Genomic DNA, 14,523 nt, shown 5'->3' on the forward strand with positions numbered 1-14,523 from the left:
GGTCACTTCACAACTCAAAACAGTATGTAAAAGGTGCCGCTTTATGATGAGTCTAGTAAAAGGTTATTTTTATTGACAACAGTTCAGTAGATAAAACCAATGCATTTTGGAGTATATACTGGTCAAAAACAAAGCTTAGGAAGGGTGCAGTACCCATCTCCTGGCAACTAGTGCTGCAACCTTAACTTTTATTTTTTGCAATTGTTGTCCAGTATATATTCCAATCATTTCCAGCATTCAAGTCCTGATGAAGGGAGAGTTGTCAGCCCCCCGAAACACACTAGATTCAATTTCTGACCTATTGTCAAGATAAATAAACTTTTACTGCACTTGTGGCACTCTTATTCATTAGATATTGTTTTGACATATACATTGACAACTAGACAACGAGCCCCATTTCTACTGATCAAACCCATAAAATAACACCCAGGTGCAATTCTACAAATAGGGAGACTACACAGCAACAATACAATTCAATACAAGAGGGTTAGTAGGGCCCTGCTCCTGTGTGCCTACAACCTAATAGGGAGGGTGTGGTCAAACAAAAGGAACTGTGAGGGATGAACTGATGGCAGGGATAGAAGATTTGGTTATTAGCTGAAGGCACGATAGGCGTCCCTGAATAGATGGGTTTTCAGGGATTACCTAAAAGTGGACCGAGTAGGAGATAGCCAGATTGGGGTATGAAGTTCCAGAGGATGGGAGAGGCTCTGGAGAAGTCCTGGAGGCGAGCATGGGAGGAGGGAGCTAGAGAGCAGGAGGTCAGAGAGGACAGTTTGAGTGACATTTTGAGATGAGATTGGTGATGAAGCTCGAGACAGAGTAGTAAATGGGTTCAACCCAATAGAACACCTTTGGGATGAATTAGTGCAGAGACCGCGAGCCACACCTTCTGGTCCACATCCGTGCCTGACCTCACAAATGTGTTTCTGGAAGAATAGTCAAACATTCCCATAGACACACTCCTAAACCTTGTGGACGGCCTTCCCAGAAGAGTTGAAGCTGTTATAGCTGTAAAGGGTGAACCAACTCAATATTGAACCCTACGGACTAAGACTGGGATGCCATTAAAGTTCATGTGCGTGTAAAGGCGGGTGTCCCAATACTTTTGACAATAGCATGTTTATTTCATCTTAGTTTTTAGCAGTTTGCTTGGGGTTAAGGGCTAAAGCCTGTCTCCAGGAAATGTGAAAGTTCTTCTTTGCAGTGGGGCTGTGCCTGCACTGAAAGGGTTAATTGTTTGTTTAGGTCTAAGGGACTTGTTAAAGTAGATTTACTTTTGTGATCTTCTGCTCTGCTAGACCAGTCCCTGCAACATCTTTGGCCCCTCTCCTCCAGTGGTGTAAGGTCCATAGCCCCACACTGGATGCAAGAAAACCAAGGTACAGTCCAGAGAGCATAGGAGCATGCTGCCTGTTGGAGGAGCAGACCATCAGATAAGTATAAGTGCCTCCCTTAGACTAAACAAGCTTTTAACCTTGGAAGTGCAGATGCACGCTTACTGCATGGGGTCATTTTCAACTTTCCTTGTCTTTAACATAAACCTGACATTTTCCTATCACCATTGTACAGAGAAGAACAATTACAAGATTGGCCTATAAATAAGTTACTACATATTTGCTGTATAATCGCCAAAGAAGTTCTGTAGCAGTTTCCCAGCATGCGGACACATTTTCATGCACCTGAATGACAGACAGTGGACAATGCCAACGTTGAAATATAAACACAGCAGAATACCATCTGCAGTCCTGGAAGGGGGCGGGGCTCATCCACTGTGCACCGTGGGCACCAGACCGAATACAAGGTGGTCAGGGGTGATTCACAGTACAGAGAATAATCTCAAAATATACAGAGATAATTCCATCCCCAAGTGGTAAATATAAACATTACAGTACAGGTTCAGCCCTGTGATTTCCATTTTTCAGCACTGTTTGGCACATTTTAGTCACTGATAATAATATAAACAAAGTGATTATAAAGGGAAAACATTTTTTTTTTCAATAACAAACATGTTATACTTGCCTGTTGTGTGTAATGGTTTTGCAGAGAACAGCCCTGATCCTCCTCCTCTGGGGTCCCCCGTTGGAGCTCCTGGCTCCTCCCCCCTGCTGAGCACCCCCATAGCTGCTGTGCTTGCAATGAGTCTCACTGGTGTGAATTATTTATTTTGTTCTTTCCTTTATAACTAGAGATTGTCTAAAACGTTACAAATGTATATGGGGATGTTTCATTAATGCAGTTAGGAATATGAAATGTTAGGTTTATATATTCTTAGGGCTCATGCACACTGCATCTCAATGAAGCTCGAAGAAGAAGCTCCAACAGGCCTTTGAGCTCTCATTTTTGCTGCCTGGAAACTTCCCTTCATGTTAGCCAATGTGTCCATGCATACCATGGCTTTTTCAGGAGTTTACAGGCATATGCTCTTACAAGCAGAAAAAACCCCCACCAAACTTGTATTTTTGAGAGGATCTTTCGGGCAGAGAAGACGCCTAAAGCCCCATACACACTATCAGATTTTCTGCTGATTTTTGTCTTCAGATTTACCAAAACCATGTAGTGCAAGGGCCTGCCTGATTGCATACAAATTGAAACTCCTAAGGTTTGACCTCCTATTATCGTATGTATCGGCGTATAACATGCACCGGCGTATAACACGCACCCCAAGTTTAGGAGGGAATTTTAAGGAAAAAATCTTTTAGGAGGGAAGTTTAAGGAAAAAAACTTACATTAAAATGCCCATCAATGCAGCCTTATCAGTGTCCATCTGCAGCCTTGTCCATCATTGTAGCCTTGTCCAGTGTCCATCTGCAGCCTTGCCCAGTGCCTTTGCAGCCTTGCCAGTCTCTTTGCATTATTTCCCCATTTTAAATTTGCCACCGATGGAGAGGAGTGTGCGGAGCCAGGATACAGAAAGCCGAGCGTACTTCAGCTTTACTCGGCTCCTCTCGCAGTCCCGCCCACCTCCACTGATTGCGAGAGGAGCGAGCGCCGCTGACATACAGAAAGCCGAATGTACTTCCGCTAGTCTCGGCTCTGCTCACAGTCAGAGGACCAGAGACTAGCCAAAGTACATTCGGCTTTCTGTATGTCAGTGGCGCTCGCTCCTCTCGCAATCAGTGGAGGTGGGTGGGACTGCGAGAGGAGCCGAGTGTACTTCGACTTTGTGTATCTCGGACCTGCTCGCTCCTTTCCCTAAAATCAGCGGGGGATCGGACCCATGATTTTCCCCTGATTTTAAGGGGGAAAAAGTGCGTGTTATATGCCGATAAATACAGTATATAGTTTTGGTAAATCTGAAAGAAAAAAAATCAGCAGAAAATCTTATAATGTGTATGGAAATTCTGTGCCCAAAAATGTGTGAATAAGCACAAAAAAATAAAAAGTAAAATGAGCTGAGGGGAGGGTTTGTGAAAAAAAAGAAACAAAAAAAAAAACACTTATGCTAAAAAAAAACTTGCAAAAGCACAAAAAAGCACAAGCGTCTTCAAGCTTTTAAGGCAGAGAAATAAAAGCTTAGAGCGGGGTTCCACTGTCTCCAATGTTTTTTTTTTTTTGCCATCATGACAAAGATTTATATATTTAAATATATAACTCAAATGTTCCTTTTAAATTGACTTCTGCTGTCCGTTTTTGCCACACAAAATAAATTATATTTTTTTAGCCTGACGGTTGCCATCTTGCCTGTGGGCATGTGAAGCCCACAGGCATCCTCTTCCCGGACACTGTGCTGCTGATGGACCAGCATGCACCGCCCGTTCTATCCCCGATTTCGTACATGCGCAGTAACTGCAATTTCGAGCGCCGTCAACAGCTCTAGCCCTCGGCGCCGCACACTGCCTCCTGGGAAATGGTGACACACATCTCCCAGGAGCATTAGCGAGTGGAGGTGCAGAGGGAAGTGATGTGTTTAGCCCAGGCACTGGAAGAGGTAGATTTTGTGGGACTGCATAGCAACGGGGAGAAAAAAGGTACATTAAAAAAAATGTTTTATCCAATTCATTTTTTTTTTTAGGTAATTTACTGCACAGAAAACCATTCTTGAATTTTTGAGGGAAACACCACTTTAAATGCCTGTAAAAGCAGCCTTTTGTTTTTTTTGAGCTGCAGTATACATGAGCCCTTTGATATGTGCCTGCTGTACCATGTACTTGTATGAAAAAGTATTCTGTTCTCTTTGTATTGCTTACTTTATGTGGAATCCCTGGTGTTCCTGCCAGTCCCTCTGCTTTTCTATTTAAAACTGACAATACTAGGCTTGAGAGCACCGCCTGGTCAGTTCTCTAGCTGTGCTTGGAACCCAGCCTGCTCTCCTCTGATGATCAGACTTGTACTGACACGCCCTCTCTGCACGTCCATTCACTAGGAAGATCAGCGTGCTTCTGTGGGTCCACAACTGACTTTCCACTACGCATGCGTGAGCCATGCTGCACCTTGTGAATCGTCAAATGTGGCCGGGGGGAGGAGGCAAATAAGCTAAACTTCCCCTTTTGGGTGAAGTTCTGTTTAAAGTGGTTGTAAAGTCACACTTCTGTAGCTAAATACCTTTTTTCACATCGCCAATGTGCGGTCATGTGCCCGCCACTCTTCTTCCCCGATCTAAGTACTTCAGTGGGAGGGGCTGAGATTCCCTCTGACGTCAGCTGGGTGGTCACATGACCGCACATCGGCAATGTGAAATAAGGTAATAGGATTTTTATTTCTTTTTTTAGGGTTACAATCTCAATAGGTAACTTGGTTATGCACCCTGAAGCAATGTAATTACTCGCTTCCCTTAGGAGCTGTGGTTTAATTTTTCTGTGTGCTAGTGGAATTAAAATTTTTAAACACTGCCAACTCAAAAGCCAACAGTTTCAGAAAAAAAGAGCCTAAAGGGTTAAATCATTTCATTATAAATGAGATTTTGCAGGTGCTTCTGTTATTACCTGGCACGTGCACCCTTTAGAAACCGAGACAGATAAAAGGGAAATTCTTCCACTAACAGTAATTTCCTGTAACCTTCATTATTTACTTATTTTACAGACACTCATAATGAGAGAAGACCCTGAAGAGAAATGTAATATACTTAGAGCCAAGGTACAGCCAATAAGACCATGGTCAGCTTCAAGAAACTCCAGTCTGACCCCTTTACTAGAACGAGTACCATGGTGAAGGAGTAGGACTGTGACAACTATGATCTCCTGCAGTCTGAACAGCAGAAGTGAGCAGCACACTGTGCAACCAACACAAATACATAGCAGCCAGACTAAATCACATACATTTTCCTGATAAGTGCAGCATGCTTAGTAGTGTGCCAGTGTAACATGTCCAGGTATTTATTACCTCCCACAGATATCACAATACTCCTCATAATGCCTTCTTCTGCTTTTCTCTCCAGAAAGACAGCGCCATATTTGTTCAGGCATCATACACAGTCACCATCTACTACTTGCACTGAGACATGCTCAGAGATGACACAAAAATGTACATGCAAAGTTGGGAGCCTAGTCCCCAGCCAGGCTACCACAAAAACATGGGGGCAGTTGGACTATCGCGGTACAGTAAAAGCAATACAATAGAATGATATAACAGATATATACAAAAATTACAAATGAATTTATTGATGCCAAAAAACAATTCATCATTTACAGATAGAAACATGGTAGCGATACACAATATATCACCAGAGAGTAATCACAATAGGACAATTGATCACAGATGTAATTTTCCTCGACTAGTTTTGTGAACAATGGCTGCTTCATCGGGAGGTTATCCATGCTCCAGCAGACATTATGTGCAGAATGCTACCACCAAAGGAATGATCCCCCCGCAGCAACTCAGGGGAGCTGCAAAATATGATGATTGGAATCTGATAATGGTGTAAACAAAATTAAGGGGTCCGGGGAGAGGCAAAAACCACTAGGGGAGTGCCAGTGTGTGGCCACAGTATATAGCCATCAAGACCACAGGCCAAGGGTGGAAGCATGGTAAGTCTTATGCCCCGTACACACGACCAGACTTTTCAACATCAAAAGTCTGACGGAATGATTCCGGCAGACTATTCGAACGTGTGTGGGCTGCAGCAGACTTTTGATTTGCAAAAGTCTGACAGACTTTAGAAATGGAACATGTTTCAAATTTTTCCGTCAGAACTCTGCCAGACCCAGAAATCCGCGTGTGTGCTAGTCTGACAGACTAAAACCGACGCTAGGGCAGCTATTGGCTACTGGCTATGAACTTCCTTATTCTAGTCCAGTCATACGTCATCACGTTCGAATCCGTCGGACTTTGGTGTGATTGTGTGTGGCCAAGTCCGTTCATTCGGAAAGTCCGTCAGAACTCCGTCGAAAGTCTGCCGGACTTAAGTCCTGTCGTGTGTACGCGGCATTATTCATCTGTGCCAGAGTCACTAGGGGCTAACTGGAACACATGATCCCGGGTTCCCAGGTCCAAAACCTGGACCTGGGAACCCGGGATCGTGTGGCCATTCTAGTAGCTTTATTTTCTCTCTTTGAAACCAATTGAGAATTCCTTGGCTTTGTGTTTGGGATCATTGTCTTGCTGAAATGTCCAACCTCTTTCATCTTCAACATCTTGGTAGATGGCAGCAGATTTTTTATCAAGAATGTCTTGGAACATTTTTCCATTCATCCTTCAACAATATGAAGTTGCCAGTACTATATGCTGAAAAATAGCCCCCACACCATGATGTTCCCCACCTCCAAAACTTCACTGTTGGTATGTTTTTTGGTGTGATGTGCAGTGAAATGTAACCTCCAAACATGGTGTTTATTATGGCATCCAAAGGGTTTCATTTTGTTGTCTGACCAAACTATATTTTCTCAGTATTTCACAGACTTGTCTAAGTTGTGCAGCAAACTTTAAATGAGCTTTAACGTGCTTTTTCTTCAGCAATGGAGTCTTTTGTGGTGAGTGGTATGCTGGCAAAAAAAGTGAGTACCCCTAAGTGAAAATTTCCAAATTGGGCCCAAAGTGTCAATATTTATTGTGGCCACCATTATTTTCCAGCACTGCATTAACCCTGTTGGGCATGGAGTTTCCATGCCCAGAGTTTCACAGGTTGCCACTGGAGTCCTCTTCCATTCCCCCATGATGACATCACGGAGCTGGTGGATGTTAGAGACCTTGTGCTCCTCCACCTTCCATTTGAGTATGCCCCACAGAAGCTCAATAGGGTTTAGGTCTGGAGACATGCTTGGCCAATCCATCACCTTTACGCTTAGTTCGTTTAGCAAGGCAGTGGTCATATTGGAGGTGTGCTTGGGGTCGTTATCGTGATGTAATACTGCCCTGCAGCCCAGTCTCTAAAGGGAGGGGATCATGCTCTGCTTCAGTATGTCACAGTACATGTTGGCATTCACGGTTTCCTCAATGAACTGTAGTTCCCCACTCATTCAGCCCCAGACCATGACACTCCCACCACCATGCTTGATTGTAGGCAAGACACACTTGTCTTTGTACTCCCCACCTTGTTGCCACCACATACGCTTGACACCATCTGAACCAAATACATTTATCTTGGTCTCATCAGACCACAGGACATGGTTCCAGTAATACATGACCTTAGTCTGCTTGTCTTCAGCAAACTGTTTGCAGGCTTTCTTGTGCAGCATCTTTAGAAGAGGCTTCTTTCTGGGACAACAGCCACGAAGACCAATTAGATGAAGTGTGCGGTGTATGGTCAGAGGACTGACAGGCAGACCCCCCCCACCCCTTCAACCTCTGCAGCAATGCTGGCAGCACTCATTTGTCTATTTCCCAAAGACAAACTCTGGATATGACGCTGAGCACGTGCACTCGACTTATTTGGTCGACCATGGCGAGGCCTGTTCCGAGTGGAACCTGTCCTGTTAAACCGCAGCATGGTCTTGGCCACCGTGCTGCAGTTTAGTTTAAAGGTCTTGGCAATCCTCTTATAGCCTAGGCCATCTTTATGTAGAGCAACATTATTTTTTTTTTTTTCAGATCCTCAGATTTCTTTGCCATGGAGGTGCCATGTTGAGCTACCACAGACCAGTATGAGAGAGTGAGAGCGATAACATCAAATTTAACACACCTGCTCCCCATTCACACCTGAGACCTTGTAACACTAAGAGTCACATGACACTGGGGAGGAAAAATGGCTAATTGGACCCAATTTGGACATTTTCACTTAGGGGTGTACTCACTTTTGTTGCCAGCGGTTTAGACATTAATGGCTGTGTGTTGAGTTATTTTGAGGGGACAGCAAATTTACACTGTTATACAAGCTGTACACTCACTACTTTACATTGTAGCAAAGTGTCATTTCTTCAGTGTTGTCACATAAAAAGATATAATAAAATATTTACAAAAATGTGAGGAGTGTACTCACATTTGTGATTTAGGCCGCGTACACACGGGCGGACTGTTCGCCCAACCTTGTCCGCTGAACAGTGTTTGGGCGGACAGTCCGCTCGTGTGTGGGGCTTCAGCGGACAGTTTCAGCGGACAGTTGGACGAACAAGGTCTTACGGAAATTCCGAAAAACTGTCCGCTGAAACAAGGTTTCAGCGGACTGTTCGCTCGTGTGTAGGCTTGTTCGGCCAACTAAGTCTCGCGCATGCTCAGAAAGGATTTCCACGTCGGAAGGTTGCATTGCAGTGTATTGGACGTCGAAATTTTCGATCCGTCGTGCGTGCCGAAACGTCATCGCGCACGGTTTCAGCAAACTGTTCGTCCGTCGTGTGTGGCCATGTCCGTCCATGCTAAGTTTGAGCGGACTGTTTGCCAAAACTGTTGGACGGACAAAGTTGGGCGAACAGTCCGCGCGTGTGTACGCGGCCTTACTGTAAAAATTTCTGCACGTATTTGTTTTGGTTTCTTTGTATGTATAGATTGCATGGGTTGTTACTGACATGTGGTAAAAATGTTATGTCAATAGCACCTTTAGAAATAGATTTAACTAGAAAATAGTGACGTGTTCAATACTTATTTTACCCGCTGCACCTGAAATAATCATTTGTATTTTTCCCAATTGCAGTGCATTTATCATTGGACCCAATAGGAGAATGAGGGATAATTTTCAAGCAAATTAATGACACAATTACGCATAATCCTGGGCAGCCAAATAAGTCTGATTTGTGCCGGTCTGTGACCAATTTGTCACTATAGATTAAATAGACGCAGATGAAGAAGCAAAGTGGTCAGGGTCAGGTTTTATTCTATTGCAGGGCTACCTTAGAGCAGCTGAGGGAGGCATTTATGACTCAAGCTGTAACCTTGTAGCAAATCTGCCCCTTGGCCTCTCTCACTGCTTCTGTTTAGAATTGCCTTGCTGTGCAGCACAATTAGAAAATCTTCCCCATGTCTTTTTGGCAAAAACACGTCCAAGGAGAGCAAAGTCAAAAACAGTTGGGTGCACATGGCCCTTCTCAGACATTGACAGTTGCGTTGCTCTGCTCATTGTCTTACGTTTGATGGCACAAAATCAGAATGTGCAGGTTGAGGTCTCTGCCATGGAATTTGGAACTTACTAATAATAAAGACCACAGAACAGGCTGTGTACATCAGATGTAAATTACAGCCTTCTAAGCACCATAAACCGAGGGCCAGAAATTGAGCAACAATACCAGAAGGCTGTTGATCCAGGCGGGACTGAAGCCAGGGCTATAAAAGCAGAAAAGTGTAGAATCCGGCCAGTCGGCTTTATACAGCAACAAAGAATCTGAACAATGAGGCCGCGAGAATCAGAACAATGCAACAACTTTATAAACAAGAAAAGAGACTGGCGGAACACAGAGAGGGGTCAGAGGACAAGTAAACGCTGTGTTGAAACAATGCCAGGCCTACAGATAAAGATATTTTTATATTTCTTGAAAACAATGAGGTTGATTAACAGGGAAGGGAGACACCCTTCACACTCCCCATTACTAGAATACACGCACATAAGGGACCGGTGTCATCATGTCCAATAATTGTGCTGTCACCATTCATCGGAATACATCCAGACACCACACTGTCATGTCACCTTTTACAGTTATTAATATGACACAAGGCCAGTTCATCCACAAGAGACCCATTAAGATGGTTCCAGCATGTACCCCATATACACCACACAGGAACAAGGGTGGACCAGTGTTCTGTCAAATTAGCCAACTCATCAGAAACTCCAACCATGTCACTTCCCGTTTCTTTAAACCAGGGGTGCCCAACCAGTGGCCCGGGGGCCACATGTGGCCCGCGGAGCCCTTTGATGTGGCCCGAGACCTCCTGCTTCTGCCCAGATTTCAGGTTGCCTACCCGCCATACTAGAGCATTAGTGTTGTGAATCAAGCCAGCGGTAGAGAAAGCAAGCAGCTGCGGAACAGAGCTGCATAAGCCAATGCTTCCTGTATACCACCAGCTCCTGTCATAGGCAGAGTGATACCAAATGCACTCTACCTGGGACAGCAAGTTTATTACTAAAATCACAGTGTATATAGGGACATATCAGATCAGAGGGCCCATAGAGAAGAGTGGGCTGTCTGTGTCTGCTTTGCATAAGCAGAGTGGACGCGGAGCTGTCATCTGCCCACTCTGCTCATTGTGGCCCGCAACTGGTTACGAAGTCGCTTAAGTGGCCCTCGCTCTTCAAAAGGGAACCGAATACAGCCCGGTACAGGAATATCTATCTGTTTTGACAGGACAGTGCCTAATAAGGACAAAGTTGTCTTCGCCTCGAAGGCGGCCATTTTGTTGACTAGTATGGGAGCGGAGTAATATCTCTGCTCATAATATAGTGCACTGGACTCTATTCGGTTGCCAGTGTTGTGTTCAAACAACAATTCCTCAAAATCTCCAATTACTGATGGTTTAAAGAAACCGGAAGTTAAGTAGTGGGAGTTTCTGACAAGTTGGCTATTTTGACAGAACATCGAAAAATAAAACCTCCATGCTTGTTCTGGGCCAGGGGACTAACTTCTGAAGGTGGTCGTCAGTGGCAACAGATATACAAAGGGTGCTCTTTAGTGAAAAGATAAAATCAAACATTTCTGGATGTTTCCAGAGCAGAATGAAAAATATTATTTGCACACTGCAGAACAAAGAATCTGTGCATTGTTGCTAGTTATGTGCATATCAATCTATAGAACATATCCCATAACTAGAAAAAAAATAACTAAAACTGCATTTGAAAACAAACCTGTGCTCCCATACCTGTCTACCCCTCTATCCAATATTACACCTGCCGTAGTATCCCCCACACTCCCTGTCATCATACTCTCAACACTCCTCTTCTTCACATATTGCCCATTGTCATACCCTCCACAGTAGATATTATAAACAGCTGCGCTATCCCCAAAAAATTGAAAACAAGGTGCTAACCTCTTTGATTTACCGCCAACACTGACACTCCAGATCCTTACCAGGAAAGGACCCCCCTAAACACTGAGGTCGTATGAACACAAATTGTGCCTCCAGAGCATTAAAACCTCCAGGGAGCCGATCAGATTAAATCTTCAAGGCTTAGTATTGGGAAATCAGCTGCAGGTAAATTAAGTGTATTGCCCTTTTAAAGGGGTGTTTGGCAGTGCACCTCTGCTCACACACAAATGCAGCCTCAAAATTCAAGGAGGAAATACAAAGGACTATAGTGTGTTATCTTCTAAAATGCATGGTTTATTGTACATAAACACACACAAGGATGTAAAGAACAAACAGCAAAACACAGCAACAGTACACCGCTCGAATGCATACAGGATGAAGTCACTCCCAGGCCCTGTGCCAATGCGTTTCGTCCACATCGGACGTCTTCAGGGGACATATCCTCCACAGTATTCTGGACTTATTGCCTGCCATCACATACTACCCTACAAAGCATACACACTTTTTTCCTACATATACTACCTGCAATCAAACCCTATGAACTTCTGTGCGCAACATATTGCCCCATCATAACCTTTTGTGCTCCTCTTCTGCACATATTGCTCCAATCATACCCTCTGAAGTGCCAGAAATCAATAACCTTTGCGCTGGACTCATGGACAAAAACTTGTGTAATGTGAATTGAATGTGTGTACACTAGCACTCCTAAAATGCAGCCAGCACTTAAAAAGTGTACTTCATCTATTAAAAAATTCCTTTAAGCATCTTTATAAAGGCATACACTCTGCACTTTTCTCCTGCACATACTGCCCACTATCCTCTTCTCCATACTTCTGCACATACTGGTCACTGGCATACCTTCCACACTCCTCTTCTGCATTTACTGCGCATTGTAATTCCCTCCATGCTGCTCTCCTGCTGTCATAATATCTGCACTTCAATTTGGCATGTACTGACCACCTGTCATACTGTCGGGGCTGGGCCCAGACCTCCCTTCTGAGTGCTCAGCTGTCGGTTAAAGGAGAAGTATGGGTTTGGGTTTTTTTCTCTAATAATACTTACCTAGGTGGATGCAGCATCTGTCCCCCAGCGTCTCTTCACTGAGAACCCCAAGTGGAGAGCTGCTGTCAATCAGCAGCTCTCCTGCTCTGCTCCTCCACGCTCACTGGAGCGTTGAGCTTTGGAGGGGCGGGGAGCTGCTGTCTCAGTGGCTTGCTGAAAGGCTGAGACTGCCATCAGTCCAGGCACCTGGCGGAGCCAGACTTCCGAATTTGAAATGACGCGTTGCCTGGACTTAACTTGGTGACGTCTGCAGAGAGACTACAGACCGTTGTCTGCTGAAAATGGGTCACAGGAGTACAAAACGAATTGCACTCCTGTGACCCATACGAGAAGCCCAGCCAATTGAGCACAGGCTGGACTTCTCCTTTAATTGCCAGCACTCATCTTTGCACAGTGCCTCACCTGGTAATTTCCTGCTCGCCAGCCAGCTCCTTCTGGCTATTTAAATTGCCCAGGTCATTTCTCCCATGCCTTCGCCTTGGTCAACATATCTGAAGATTCACTGCTGTTTTCTATTAAAGTTAAAGACTTGCCTGGCCGACATGCCTTACCCCTTTTTGCGGCCTCCGACTACGCTGATCTATGGCTTCCTGATTTACTGGCTTACACTGACTACCCGCTTTGATTATCAAACCCTGGCTATGTTTTGACTACGTTTACTATTTGTACCATTTTTACCACTATATTAAAATGTGTGATTTTTACTGCATTTTCTGTCTCTATTTGATTTATGGTTCCTGACAGTAGGTGAAAGCCATGAATTCAGAAGATGCAGGCAATCCACCTAGTGCTAATATTTTTTCCAGATTAAATGTGCAGGACCACCGCATAGATCAGTTTGCCATAGTGTTACAGACGTTCCTGATTCACACTGCTCCCACTGTGGCTGTTCCGGTACAACAGGTGGGGCAGGCCATCCCTGCTGCTGCTCCAGTCTCTGTGCAGGCACCTGCCTCAAATATTACCTCTGTAAGAGGTATGTCTGGTTTCTCTCCACTTCCCCAGTGATTTGGGGGTGATCCAGTTCAATGCAGAGGGTTTCTCAATCAGGTTGGGATATACTTTGAGATGCTGCCCCAGGTGTTCCCTACAAACATTAGCAAAGTAGGCTTCATCATTTCTTTCCTTTCTGATAGATCCTTGGCTTGGGCAAACCCTCTATGGGAGACGCAAAAAGCCATTGTCCTGAGTTACCCAGAGTTTGTGGATTCCTTTTAAAAGGGCATTTAAAGTTCCCGCTCGCTTCTGCTGCCAAGAGCCTCATGTCCTTTAGAGTACGAGAACTGTTGCTGATTACACCATTGAATTCTGTACTCTGGCAGCAGAAGTCTCTCTGAACAATGAGGCCCTCATGGCTGTCTTTTTTCATGGGCTCTCAGATAACATCAAGGATGAGATAGCAGCCCGAGACATACCTACATATCTGGAAAAGTTGATTGCGTTTTCCATTCTGAGTGATTCCAGACTCCAAGAGAGACCTTCTGTCAGGTCACCTTGAGGCGAGGTGACAGATGCACACCGTAGGGATCAGGAATGCACCGCAAGGTTGTGGACCCTATGGCTGACTGCTGCGGATGGGAGACAGATCCCACTGGGGTTAGAGCGTAAGATTCCCTGGGGCGCGGAGTCTAAGAGCCAGCAGGTGTTCACCAGCGCCTCTAGTGGTGAGGATGGACTTGGCTGCAACTGGCTCCAGGTTGCGACCCCCAGGGTCCCCCAGCTTGCACCCACAGTAGGCAACAGGAGGATAGGGATGGTGAGGGACAAAGCCAAGGTCGGGGCCACAAGCAGACAGGAATAGTCAGGGACACGCCAAAAGGTCAGGATCACAGGCAAACATGGATAGTCAAAGACACGCCAAAGTCGGTAACGGAACAACAGAAGAGCACACGGCAGGTAACAGGAAGCTAAACACACAAAGGAATACACAATGGTTGATCAGCACTGTTGGCTTGCAGTGCACAGGTTAATATAAGGTTCCCTGATAGGGCCTGGGGTGGAGCCATTCTTAGAGGAGAGGTTATAAAAACCACCAGGTGGAAGTGGCTGGCCTCTTAATCTGAACACATGAGGGGAGGTAAGCAAACAGGAAGATCACTGCATAACCATGACACCTTCCTTTAAGGAGCGCTTGCTGAT

Source organism: Lithobates pipiens, unplaced genomic scaffold, assembly GCF_037356315.1.
Source record: "Lithobates pipiens isolate NorthernLeopardFrog02 unplaced genomic scaffold, aLitPip1_a1.2 Scaffold_27, whole genome shotgun sequence".
NCBI lineage: Eukaryota > Metazoa > Chordata > Amphibia > Anura > Ranidae > Lithobates > Lithobates pipiens.